Source organism: Thermobia domestica, chromosome 16, assembly GCF_964235325.1.
Source record: "Thermobia domestica chromosome 16, izTheDome1.hap1.1, whole genome shotgun sequence".
Taxonomy (NCBI): Eukaryota; Metazoa; Arthropoda; class Insecta; order Zygentoma; family Lepismatidae; genus Thermobia; species Thermobia domestica.
This window is the reverse complement of record NC_137469.1, coordinates 7,042,078-7,056,968: the sequence shown is the minus strand read 5'-3', so window position 1 is coordinate 7,056,968 and position 14,891 is coordinate 7,042,078.

Sequence of the window (14,891 nt, the reverse complement as noted above, 5' to 3'; positions counted from 1 at the left end):
GAAGGAACCATATAAAACACTAAAAATTATAACGAAAACAACTGTAAGAATAACAATTAAACAATGGTAATAAACTTGTTTTTGTATCACTTGAATTATGTTCCTGTATATCAAGTATTTTTAGCACTTCATTTTAAAATAATAATGTTTATTTATTATTTAATAAGATTATATAATGTAGCAGCAAAAATTGTGAACAATAATGTTAAAACATCAAATTTGCACTATCAGTGCTCCCCCCCCCCAATCCAACAAAGCAGTCTGGTCCTTGGTTGTTCTTGAAAATTTTCGCGTAGCTTCCGGATCTGCTTTATTCAATTTGGGATGCTTTAATCGGTGTGAGTCCGCACGCGCAAACTGAAGTATTCTTTCTTCATTCCTAATCCACAGTTTGAAGAAGAATATGTGGCATTTTGCCCCAAGTAAAAGAAAATAAATAACAGCTGAGCAAAGAAAATAAGTTTTATTAAAAACTAAAACTTAAATTTTAATGAAAGGTATTTGGATTGCTCAGCTGTTATGTTGTTTTATTTGGGTTGATAAAAGCAGAGCTTTGATGTCGAAAATATCATCGATGGCATTTTTAAATATTTTCATTATTTTCATCAGAAAACTTGTAACTTAAACATCCTTCAGGAAAGACTGAACGTCCAAAAGGTACTACAATATTTGCCCACAGTTACGAGGACTTTGTATATTTGCGGCAGCATAGAAAGCATCACTAAGGGAAAAGGAAGTCTCAGTTCTGTATGGCATCCAATCTTAGGAAAAAAAAAAAAATACGATTGTTCGTTCACTAAAGGTGAGATGCTTTCCGAAGGTGATGTTTGATGGATAATATCACACTGATATTCATTCTTTTGCAGAATACCTCTTATAGGAGTTCCATATTCTTCCGGAAGGACAGATTCTCCATTTTTTAATCAGGAGGCACGTCCTTCCAGTAGGACGAATGGCCCTACTTTATTATTAATATAAAATGTATTCAAACATTTCAAATCAAATAAATATTTGTGTTTGAAATAAGGAACAATACAAGGAGCAATAAGGAACAAAGTACAAGGTATATTCATATATGATACGATACGAGGTAAGTCAAAGTTAGAGCCATCCTGATTATTGTATATTCTGAAGTGAAAGAGGTATAATTGTAAATGGGCTTAGGTGCATCCGGGAAATTTCTAGCAGTATAATGTGTTCTGTATGCCATTTTGGAGGCAGCCCTGTTGGATTTGTCTGAAAATAATCTTAAATGGAAAAAGGAACCCACCTCATTTTGTGCTAGTATTTCATGAGAACTTCATTGAAAAAGTGAGTTTTTCATTATTACTGCTTATGTAACCAGTTTCATATTGTTCCTAATTTCAATATCATTTATAAAGTCATCGCTGAAAAGTAGCATTGTACAAATACTGAAAATCTGACTTCGCCCTTGAATTTCTATTGAAATCTAGGCTTAAAGGTGATGCATCACATGACCCTCGTTTCCATTGTTTTCTTTCTTTCTTTTTTTTTTTAATAGATTAAACCAATATTTCTACTTATGAAATGGGCAACAGACTCACGTTACAAAAGTTATACAGAACCATCACTTTTTTTAAGCATATTTACGTTAATCAGAGTGATTGCGACTTTTAATGTTGACTGGAAAGTGCTTACAAGGGACATCACCCAATTGTCCGGCTCCGATTTCAATGAAATTTTTATTGTTGATAGAGGACATGTATTCATTACTTGTGATGACAAAAATTTTTGCCATGGTGCATGTTTTCTATTTTTTTTATATTTTTTAAAGGTTGTGATGTGGTTAATAATGATTACTCTAGAAGTCCCTTACTACCCTTTGTAAACGGAGTGTTAATGAAAGAACAACCATGTAGATACGTATAGGGCCTAGGGGGAAGTCGTATGGTACGTATGACCTTGACGGCAGCCATCTTGAAATCCGCCATTTTGAATTAAGGTCAAGTTTTTTAAATCGGAATAGGGTAATATGATACATAATTTCGGGCTAGAATTTAATCACAAAGACAATGGTGAAGTTAGTTTTAAGTTGCGCTCATTTGGTAAAAAGTTACAGGCATATTAATTGTTTATACTTACTATGTGCGTAAGTTCCTTACCTCCGTTTCTAACCCGCGTATTAATGATAATAAGTGGATAAAGGTTTCGGTAATACATATTATGCCTAGAGGGAAGTGATACGATAAGGGTATCATTGACGGCAGCCATCTTGAAATCCGCCATTTTGAATTAAAGTGAAGTTTTGAAAACTGAAAACCATAGCATGTGGCACCAAATTTTAATAGTTAATTTTCCCTGAAAGCCAATGGTATGCTTATTTTTGTTCTATAGCTAACCTGTATGAATTTATGACTCTTATAATGTGCACGAAACGTCCATTATTCGATCTTTCAAACTGGCAACACTCCTAATTTTCACCGCATGTTTTAAGATGCCAACTGGCACTTTGCAATTGTTGCCATGGCTCGTGTTTTCTAAATTTATTACATTTTTAAGAGTTGCGATTTGCCAGTTCATGAATAGTGTTAGGATAAGCATCCAGCAATCTTTCTGAATTTTGAAGACGTGCCATGTAATTATTAATTTCCTAGGCAGTGTAATTACTTATTTTAACCCAGAGTACATAGGAACCTATGGACCTATGTGATGTAAAGAAATACAAATGAGATTATAAGAAATTGGTGTAACACGAACTCAAAATTATCATGAAATGTAGCCTATATGTTGCGCAAACGACAAACAGTATTTTTTTAAAAAATAAATACATCTTACAACTGTAAAGGATCAGCAGCAATGATAGAACATATCAAAGAGACATAATTGTTCCCAATACACTGTTTGTACCATGAACATAATATGAAGACAGGTAACTTGTTTATAAAGAGGTGTAACTTAATCGAGTTCCCGATCAATACTGATTATAAATCTTACAAACACGAACCATCGACAACAATCGCTAGAAAACGAATGACTTTTTTGTCTGACTAGCTAAAATATTGCCATAGAAAATAAATAAATAAATAAATAAATATACAATAAACAAATAAATATAAAACAAAACAAAAGACCATTGATTTACACAACAATCACATTTCGTTTTCTTTTTTGCAGCGAATTTTCAAATTACTTCTCGTCTCATCTACTATCCATTACAAGCTACGTCTCCGGTATTACCTGAATGCAAAGTTGGAGTTCTTTCGTTCTGCGATGAGTCATGTCAATAAACGAGTTTTTGAAAGGCAGGTATAGGAAATAAATAATTACATTGCCTATGAAATTAATAATTACATGACGTCTTCAAAATTCAGAAAGATTGCTGGATGCTTATCCCAACACTATTCATGAACTGGCAAATCGCAACTCTTAAAAATGTAATAAATTTAGAAAACACGAGCCATGGCAACAATTGCAAAGTGCCAGTTGGCATCTTAAAACATGCGGTGAAAATTAGGAGTGTTGCCAGTTTGAAAGAACGAAAAATGGAAGTTTTGTGCACATTATAAGATTCATAAATTCATACAGGTTAGCTATAGAACAAAAGTAAGCATACCATTGGCTTTCAGGGAAAATTTACTATTAAAATTTGGTGCCACATGCTATGGTTTTCAGTTTTCAAAACTTCACTTTAATTCAAAATGGCGGATTTCAAGATGGCTACCGTCAATGATACTCTTATCGTATCACTTCCCTCTAGGCATAATATGTATTACCGAAACCTTTATCCACTTATTATCATTAATACGCGGGTTAGAAGCAGAGGTAAGGAACTTAAGCACATAGTAAGTATAAACAATTAATATGCCTGTAACTTTTTACCAAATGAGCGCAACTTAAAACTAACTTCACCATTGTCTTTCTGATTAAATTCTAGCCCGAAATTATGTATCATATTACCCTATTCCGATTTAAAAAAACTTGACCTTAATGCAAAATGGCGGATTTCAAGATGGCTGCCGTCAAGGTCATACGTACAATACGACTTCTCCCTAGGCCCTATACGTATCTACATGGTTATTCTTTCATTAACACTCCGTTTACAAAGGGTAGTAAGGGACTTCTAGAGTAATCACTATTAACCACATCACAACATTTAAAAAATATAAGAAAATAGAAAACATGCACCATGGCAAAAATTTCTGTCATCACAAGTAATGAATACATGTCCTCTATCAGCAATAAAAATTTCATTGAAATCGGAGCCGGACAATTGGGTGATGTCCCTTGTTAGATTACAACCTATAATAGCAAATGTTGTTAAGTGTTGTAATCTAGATATTGACTGAGTCACCTTGTGTTTATCAATAAAACAGGTACCGTTCAAAACGAAATGAAATCTTTGAGTTTTACGTTCCACGGTTATGCTGGCTAGGCTAAAGAAGACGGCGATGATGATAAATGAATGAAATGGTAGAATGAAGAAAGTGGGAGGAAATGGGAGAACCCCGAGGAAACCCACGCACACGGTGTTTGTCCACTACAAAGTTCACTTGCCGCGAGCTGGAGTCGAACCAGGGACCCCATGCACCAGAGGTGAACGCTCTACCACTGAGACACTGCAGCTCCATGTAATAGGCATAGTCAGAAACAATATTAACTTAAGTATAGCCTGAAGGTATATGAAATTATAGCTCCAACCTATACTTAATATTGTTTCTGACTGTACATGTACCCATGAAATTAGGTTTTGTACCCATGAAATTAGGAACTTTAGTACCGATGAAAAATATATGTACCTAAGAAGTCACAGGTACATTATACCTGCTATCTCTTGGGTACCATGTACCTGCTACAAAAAGGCAGTTCATGGGTACAGTTTTGTACCTCTGAAGTAGAGGGTACTGTATTTAGAGTGTATAGTTGATGCGAAGACGGCTATTCAGATAAAACTTAGCACTAATAAAATTAAGTTTACTATATAACCTATTGCGCAATAATTCTTGGCGACAAAACGCGATCACACGACGATCAAACTATCTGACTCAATTGCTTACATGGAGCAGGTTAACCTGTTGCCCCCCTACCTAATTACCTTATTACGTCATTACGCGTGGCGATCGAACGATAATTTTTGGCGATCAAACGCGATCAAACGACAATGAAACGATCTGACCCAATTCCGATCGAATTTCGTTTGACGGGGGGCTGACAGGTTAACCTGTTAGCCCCCCTACCTAATTACTTGTATTACGTCACTACGCGTGGGGATCGAACGGTAATTTTTGGCGATCAAACGACAATAAACGCTCTGACCCAATTCCGATCGAATTTGGTTCGATGGGGGGCTAACAGGTTATCCTGTTAGCCCCCCCTACTTAATTACTTGTTTTACTTCACTACGCGTTGCGATAGAACGATAATTTTTGGCGATCAAACGACAATGAAACGATCTGACCCAATTCCGATCGAATTTGGTTCGATGGGGGGCTAACAGGTTAACCTGTTAGCCCCCCTACCTAATTACCTTATTACGTCACTACGCGTGGCGATCAAACGATAATTTTTGGCGATCAAACGCGATCAAACGACAATGAAACGATCTGACCCAATTCCGATCGAATTTGGTTCGATGGGGGGGCTAACAGGTTAACCTGTTAGCCCCCTTACATAATTACTTGTATTACGTCACTACGCGTGGCGATCGAACGATAATTTTTGGCGATGAAACGCGATCAAACGACAATGAAACGATCTGACCCCATTCCGATCGAATTTGGTTCGATGGGGGGGGCTAACAGGTTAACCTGTTAGTCCCCCGTACCTGATTACTTGTATTACGTCACTACGCGTGGCGATCGAACGATAATTTTTGCCGATCAAACGCGATCAAACGACAATGAAACGATCTGACCCAATTCCGATCGAATTTGGTTCGATGCGGGGCTAACAGGTTAACCTGTTAGCCACCCTATCTAATTACCTTATTACGTCACTCCGCGTGGCGATCGAACGATAATTTTTGGCGATGAAACGCGAACAAACGACAATTAAACGATCTGACCCAATTCCGATCGAATTTGGTTCGATGGGGGGGCTAACAGGTTAACCTGTTAGCCCCCCTACCTAATTACTTGTATTACGTCACTACGCGTGGCGATCGAACGATAATTTTTGGCGATCAAACGCGATCAAACGACAATGAAACGATCTGACCCAATTCCGATCGAATTTGGTTCGATGGGGGGGCTAACAGGTTAACCTGTTAGCCCCCCCTACCTAATTACTTGTATTACGTCACTACGCGTAACGATCGAACGATAATTTTTGGCGATCAAACGCGATCAAACGACAATGAAACGATCTGACCCAATTCCGATCGAATTTGGTTCGATGCGGGGCTAACAGGTTAACCTGTTAGCCACCCTATCTAATTACCTTATTACGTCACTCCGCGTGGCGATCGAACGATAATTTTTGGCGATGAAACGCGAACAAACGACAATTAAACGATCTGACCCAATTCCGATCGAATTTGGTTCGATGGGGGGGCTAACAGGTTAACCTGTTAGCCCCCCTACCTAATTACTTGTTTTACTTCACTACGCGTTGCGATCGAACAATAATTTTTGGCGATGAAACGCGATCAAAGGACAATGAAACGATCTGACCCAATTCCGATCGAATTTGGTTCGATGGGGAGGCTGACAGGTTAACCTGTTAGCCCCCCTACCTAATCACTTGTATTACGTCACTACGCGTGGCGATCGAACGATAATTTTTGGCGATCAAACGCGATCAAACGACAATGAAACGATCTGACCCAATTCCGTTCGAATTTGGTTCGATGGGGGGGCGAACAGGTTATCCTGTTAGCCCCCTTACATAATTACTTGTATTACGTCACTACGCGTGGCGATCGAACGATAATTTTTGGCGATGAAACGCGATCAAACGACAATGAAACGATCTGACCCAATTCCGATCGAATTTGGTTCGATGGGGGGGCTAACAGGTTAACCTGTTAGTCCCTTGTACCTGATTACTTGTATTACGTCACTACGCGTGGCGATCGAACGATAATTTTTGCCGATCAAACGCGATCAAACGACAATGAAACGATCTGACCCAATTCCGATCGAATTTGGTTCGATGCGGGGCTAACAGGTTAACCTGTTAGCCACCCTATCTAATTACCTTATTACGTCACTCCGCGTGGCGATCGAACGATAATTTTTGGCGATGAAACGCGAACAAACGACAATGAAACGATCTGACCCAATTCCGATCGAATTTGGTTCGATGGGGGGGCTAACAGGTTAACCTGTTAGCCCCCCTACCTAATTACTTGTATTACGTCACTACGCGTGGCGATCGAACGATAATTTTTGGCGATCAAACGCGATCAAACGACAATGAAACGATCTGACCCAATTCCGATCGAATTTGGTTTGATGCGGGGCTGACATGTTAACCTGTTAGCCCCCCTACCTAATTACTTGTATTACACACTACGCGTGGCGATCGAACGATAATTTTTGGCGATCAAACGCGATCAAACGACAATGAAACGATCTGACCCAATTCCGATCGAATTTGGTTCGATGGGGGGGCTAACAGGTTAACCTGTTAGCCCCCCCTACCTAATTACTTGTATTACGTCACTACGCGTAACGATCGAACGATAATTTTTGGCGATCAAACGCGATCAAACGACAATGAAACGATCTGACGCAATTCCGATCGAATTTGGTTCGATGGGGGGGCTAACAGGTTAACCTGTTAGCCCCCCTACCTAATTACTTGTATTACGTCACTACGCGTGGCGATCAAACGATAATTTTTGGCGATCAAACGCGATCAAACGACGATCAAACGATCTGGCTCAATTCCAATTGAATTTTGTTACGTGGGGGGGCTAACAGGTCACCGGTCTGTTGCATATCTTCACATGAAAAAAGGGGGGAATGAATAACTTAATTGGAGGCCTTTAGTAAAATTATAAGCTCATATAAGGAATCCTTTATTATTGACCTGACTCCATGCAAATTTTTGTAGGGATTTGTTCATTGCTTACTGAGAAAAATTCGAAGTTCCAATGTTATTAGATAGGGGAAAACTCGACTTGGCAAAGAGGTAGCAACAGCCTTAATTCTATGACATCCACAGTATTAGAAAGAAAATTTTCTTCAGTAAACACATCTGGATTCAGTGGAAAAATTCCACATTCTTGAAAGCCGAATATTGCAATACCAATGGTTACAGCTTTGTAACAAGCCTCAGTGAACAAACTCGCAACTTGGAACTATGGAATTGGGTGGGATGGATGATATCTCATCCATTTATCAGACGCTGTTGAATACCAGGATTTCAGCGAGCTAAAAAAGGAACGATCTAATGGTTGCAAATTATGGCTGTATGGGGTGGTAAACTTAACATCAGAATCCTATTTTGCCTGCAGAAATCGATCGCCTCGATTGAAATATAAGAGGACTGATTGTCAACAAGTAACAATACCTTTTTCGTGATCGGATTTGATTGCACATGTTAGAGTAAATAATATAGCCATTCTACGAAAAGTTTTGAGTTGATTAAACCAGAATTAAATATCATTCCCACAGAACCCGGCGGCGATCTATCGAGTAACTCTTGTTTTATTCGTTTTCTGGGAAATATCAACACAGGTGGAATAAAGGAACCAGATGCACTCACACAGGAAACAACTGTGATGTTACTTCCAAAATCACTAGATATAATTTTATTCAGAACTGATTTTTAGTCAACAACACTTTTGAAACTTTATGATGAACCGTATTTATACCAGTTTCGTACATATTGTAGATATCCTGTGCAGGGAAACCGTTTTGTCTTACAAAATCTTGTAGGCAGTTAAGAAAGCGTTTAACTTGTGGCTTGCTAAACCACAAGTTCTTCCCAGGCCAGTCTTTGAAGGCTATCGCAAAGCAATAATTGGATGTCTACGACGGAAAGACTCTGTCCAATTCCTGCCATTTGATTCATATGGCTAAAGGGATGAAGCAACTTGTTGCGTTTAGCAAAATCGTATGCCACTCTTCTTAGATCTTTTAAAGTTAAGCCATATAAGAGTTGATCCAGTAATGTGCTATAATGCACTAATCCGTTCTCCATTTCTTTGGTAAATACTGACTTTATTGTGCTCAAGGACGCTGCAGTTTCTTCCTTGAAAAGCAAAGGGAAGAAAAGTCCTTAATTCCCCTCATATCAGTATTGAGGATGCATAGGTTACCAAAAAATCAGATAATATTTAGACCATTTATAAAAAATGTATTTTCCAACTAGCTTATTTCATCAGTTTCTTGCAGTAAAGAATGCTTGTCAACTACGACGGTAAATTGAAAAGTACTCAGTCTACCCTTCATGAAACTATGTATTGTCAAATGTTAAGTTAGGATACCTTCATATATATTTATTGGATCCCATATCAAACATTAGACTAGTGGATTTTTTTTTTTTTTAACTGAAGACTATTGACATTTAAGATAAAAGAGGACTGAATGTAGCACCTGAAGAAAACAAACAAGCGGCTGTTATTCTGTTATTCAATAACTGCAGATTTAACTGTCTCAGACTTTTATTTGTTTTCAAAACTAAAACACCACCTTAGATATTGTTATGTAAGGAGTGGTAATTAGAATAACAATGTGTCAGTGCATTAGAAAATATCAGGATTCTTCAAAATACTTAACGTTATAGATTACATATGGGAACTATTGTTCTTAACGTTTGAGGTCACTGTCTATTACAACGGAATCCACATTCTTTTTTGATTGTTAGATTTAAATTAAATTGGATTTTTTTTATAGATCCTTGCCCATGCATATCCTTGCCCCCCCGGTATCTGCGTACCCTTACCCCCTAACTACACAATGGACTTCTCCGTGATGTTGCACTGCCAACTGTTGGAAGAAAGTCAATTTACTCCAACCTGTCAAACAATGGGTATGTTAGAAACTAATGCTTTACGATAGTTTGAAATCGTTAAAAAAATGTGTAAGTTATACCTTAAGTACTTATGTCCCAATATTGTATCAAACTATTAGAAAAATATAAATACTTACCTAGATAGTTTGTAGTTTTCCGCAGCACATTCAAACTTGTTTAGGTTCTAGACGCCATTAACATCAAACTCCACGTGACGCAATATTGCCATACACGAATATATTCCATTCCTTTGCTTTTGGGGAATCGTATTCTTGTCCCCGCGTACTCTTGCACCCCTGTACTCTCTCTCTCTCTCTCTCTCTCTCTATATATATATATATATATATATATATATATATATGGGTGATTCCGAAATTAAGGGGAATTTTGGCATTGGAATAAATCTTAAAATTAAAAATCGGAGAAATAAGTTATAATTTATTTTTTACACACATAAGAGCTAAACAAATACAATCATTACAGTGGATGAGATCAAGAAAATATATATATTTTTTTAAAAATAAATGGTAATTTATTATTTTGACAAACACGGTGGTTACATTAATATCCACGGAGGTTACAAAACATACTCAATGAAGATATATTTAAGTTTTATTCACTGGTAAAATGTAAGACAATGTAATATTTTGAATTGAATGCTTAATATAGATTTGTGCACACAGCTAAAATTGCAGTAAACGTAAACCGGAATGTTCTATTTTCCAAGAAAAGCTGTTCCAATCCCGCAACAATGTCTTTACTATCCACAGTGGCTCTATTTGCTTTTGAGGGAAACACAATTATGAGTTCTGCCTCTATTCTGTAAAAAAAAAAAAAAAAAAAAAAAAAAAAAAAAACTCGACTTTATTCGGAGATGTTAGTAGACATTTTAAGGCCTCGTAATGTCTGATGGTGTTTCTGGAGTACATAATTTCAACATAACAAAAGAGTTTGCTGTATAAGTTCTGTCGATATCCCAAATAATTTGGTATCGTTTTCGTTGTCACGGGCGGATTACACATCCTGATAACACAACGTTTGTTGAGATTTATTTGGTACTGAGTGCAGTAGTTAAGGAAAAATACGGAACTTTTAACACGTAACTATAATGAAACTTCTGAACATCGTTAGGTTAGAGTAAGAGTACGAAGATCTGAAAACAAGTTGTAGCAGTTCATAAATGCTGTTACATAAAAGAATACACTTTATGGTTGAAACACACTGAGAAAAAAATTGTAGGTGGCGTACTTAAAAAGATAGGTTACATGCGTAATTCCTGTAGTTGTTGGACTTAACGTACAGTAGACGTATAACTGAAAACGCATGTTTTATAATACTTTCTGTATAAGTGTTCCATCTATACGTACTTTCCGTATGAAACAATGTAGGCGATCAAGATCTCACATGCAAATGGACGTATATAACATATAGCTGACGAAGGTAACAGAAGTATATGCATGTGATATACGGAAAATTGTTAGATTTCAGACATCCTGCTACGGCATGATGTAACATCTAAGGGCAGTGCCTATGCAGCATGCGAGTAATGTATGCTCCGTACTGATTTCTATAGTAAGCAAGAGGATACCGTATATTTGTTACCGCTGTCCGGAGAACGGATTTTTCTCTGTACAGCAGGCACAGAGTTGTATTGTCCCTCATGAAAATGACTGCATTTAGTGTCAGGATTACATTGAAAGCAGCTTAGTCTGCGCATATTTAATACCAATGTGTTTCTTCCCCATGTCACCTGACGGCACTTCCATCCCCTTTGGTAGATATAACCAAAGGAGATTGCCCCCCTCATTTCAATTATAATTCGCACACTGTCAACAGATGTAAACACGAAGCGTGAAGAACATTTTTTACACAATGACTGGGGCAACCATAATATAACTCGTGATATCAATATATTTACGGAATAGATTACATTTTGTTGATAGTTAACATGGAACACTGAAGGATTTTACAACTGATTTCAACATATTTATTGTTTTATTCATTATAAACCTATGGAGAATTAATAGTTTACTAGTAGCTACAAATGGCTACTTTATTGGTTGAAGCAAAAATAGTAAAGTTGACTCGGGCGAAACCGAATCCGGCACCCCTTTGCACGTGAGTCGTAGATTTCCTCAATCTGACACCCCGTCACTTGATAATTACATGCGTCGTACGATATATGGGGCGCGTCGGAAACTTCATGACGTTTTCTCGTTATTTTTGGCTGTTGCGCTCTCCCAGTTTGTAATATTACACTTTAAATATGCACTAGTACTTCGCGAAAAATGACCCCGAAGCTCATTTACTAAAGTCTGCTTTCTCCTTGTTAGTTTTATTTCGTTTTGCAATTTTCTTACCACTTTTCTTTCGGCTTGTTCCTACCCGCCCAAAATTAGGCCCAACAATATCATTCCTTAAGACATTTCGATTGTTACCACCATTATCACTGTCAAGAGAATTACCTCTTCCAGCATTTTATTTACTGCTTCCTTCTTTTCTTCGTTTCTTCTTTCTTTATGCCTTCTAAACTTTTCTCGTATTTTTCTCTGGGCTCTTTTCTCTCGTTTACTCATGTCTGCTATTTTTTAAAAATCATTCCGCTTGTAGTTCTGGCTTTATATGTATCTCTCTCTTTATTTTGAAATCCTTCGTATAATACAGGATCTGCTTTTATTCTTTCTCTTCTTCGTCTTTCTGATTCTCTTTTCATTTTCTACTTCTGATACCTTACTTGCTTTTTCTCTGCACAATTAACGCTTTTATTTGATTCCATTGTTACTTTTTCACTACCATTCTTTTTTTCTTGGTGTCATTCTCTCTATAAAATAAAAAAGTAAATCAATAATTTTAATAATCCAGGTTTAATCAGCAACAAACCTGTTTTTTTTAGCTTGGACCTCTACAAAGTGCACATCCTAACACCTAACTTCAAATATTTAGTGCTTTTGTTCAAAGAGATAAGCAACAACAAATGGTATAGATGTTCTATTTCGAAATTTTACTCATGTATAACATTTATTAAAATTTAATTCAATATTCATCAACCAAATCATATATTATTGAAGACAACATGTAATTAATATTATAGTAGCATGTTTAGCAAACATATGATGGAATTTTTGGAATTTTTCCTCCGGTAGCTCTAATAGGTAGTATTTCAATAAGAAGCTCATAGTAACTCAAATATATAACTATTTTTTTATAATAATATCATGAAATGCTCATTATGGTAACCTCATGGATCATGTGTAACCTCCATGCTAGATAGAAACCATGGAGGTTACAAAAATGCACTTCAGACAGCCTGATACTCAAAGCTAGAAGACTATATATGCAATGACTTCATTTTTAGTAGGAAAACTGCTATTTTAACAATAATCAATTGAAAAAACATTTTCAACATTTTAAATAATAAAACTAGCAAATACATGGAGGTTACAAGATCAAAGAGTACGGACCTATTTTCCACAAGATGTGAAGATTTTTCACAAACACAATACTGCACACACACTTATCAACATATCACTCACAAAATGTCTGCTCTGAGCTTCACTTTCAGATCTAGAGACTGGACAGTGTTGCTTCCTAGTAGAATTTCTGGTAATTTTAAAAGTACTCCATGGAGGTTACCTCACAACCCAGGGACAATATTTTTGCATTAAATAGGCCATGAAAATGACCTTAAAATTTAATTTCTTGCTAAGTAGTTTCATTATTTATGTATTACAGTAGTAATTTATGCGGATTTTTCACGAATTTTCTAGTGAAAACATGTTTTTCTCTTCTGTTAATGTTGAAAAATGCTGGTGGGGACACTCCACGGAGGTTACATTTCACATATTTTTCGCTTTTTTAAAAGCAGAAAAATAAAATAAATGTTAAAATAAACTCTGGGAACACAAAGTATTAATTATTTTTTATTTAATAATAACTTTGTTACTTTAATATTGCATATCTAGAGGCTGAAAAATCAGAAGGACTGAAAATTCCCTTAATTTCAGAATCACCCATATACGTGTCTCAGGGTAATGTAATGGTATGACTAATTTTTCTAACTTTCTACTGAACTGGAATAAAAAGTTCACATTCCCATATAATACAACTCCTATGACACGTACCAAAACCAGCTTTTCCTGTCATCTGCAGGCAAGGGCGCCCATGTTGTGGTTTCCAAGGGGAGGCAAGTATAAGTGACGTTTCAAAAATATTTTCAAATCTTGCTGTAACTAATGTAAAAAATTATATTGGATTTTCAATTTTCTGAAGTACAATTTCCTCTAGGGGGACAAGCGCCCCACCTTGCTCCTCCTGATGGGCGTCCTTTGTCTGCAGGTACATTTATGTCATTAAAGTGCCTTCATAATGTTCTGTGGTTTGATCCCAACGCATTCCATCTAGTAACTGAATGTCACCGGTAGTGGTGCCAATCATTATGTTTCTACTCGTATAAACAGGGTGACTGGCAATTCCGCCTATTCCCTAGAAGAGGTTATTCTACAACAAATTTAGAACCAGTGTGCTCTATGAAGAGACGTCGGAAATAGCTAATTAGTTCCGGAGTAATTTGCATATGTGTTTGTGATTATGAGAAACTTGTCGACTTATAACCAATAACCCCAAATTGTGAACAAACTACTCCATGCTGACCACTGTATTCATACTTTTCTAATAGCTTACGAAGGAAGTACTACCGTGAAAGAAGAATATGTCCAATGTTACTATTGAGTCAGATAGGATTGAGTCATAAATCGTAAATCGAGGTATTATTTTCTTAAAAAGGAAAAAGAAAAAAAGAAAACTATATCAATGCGAATAACTTAAAAAAACCGTTAAGACATTTGACGTACAAATTGCTAAAATGACCACCTCCTTTCATAAGCTTTCCACAGAGGTACAAACCAGGGGCGTCATTTAGGGGGCAGGAGGGGGCAATCCCCCCAAGAGTTTGAGGAATACATATACTTTAA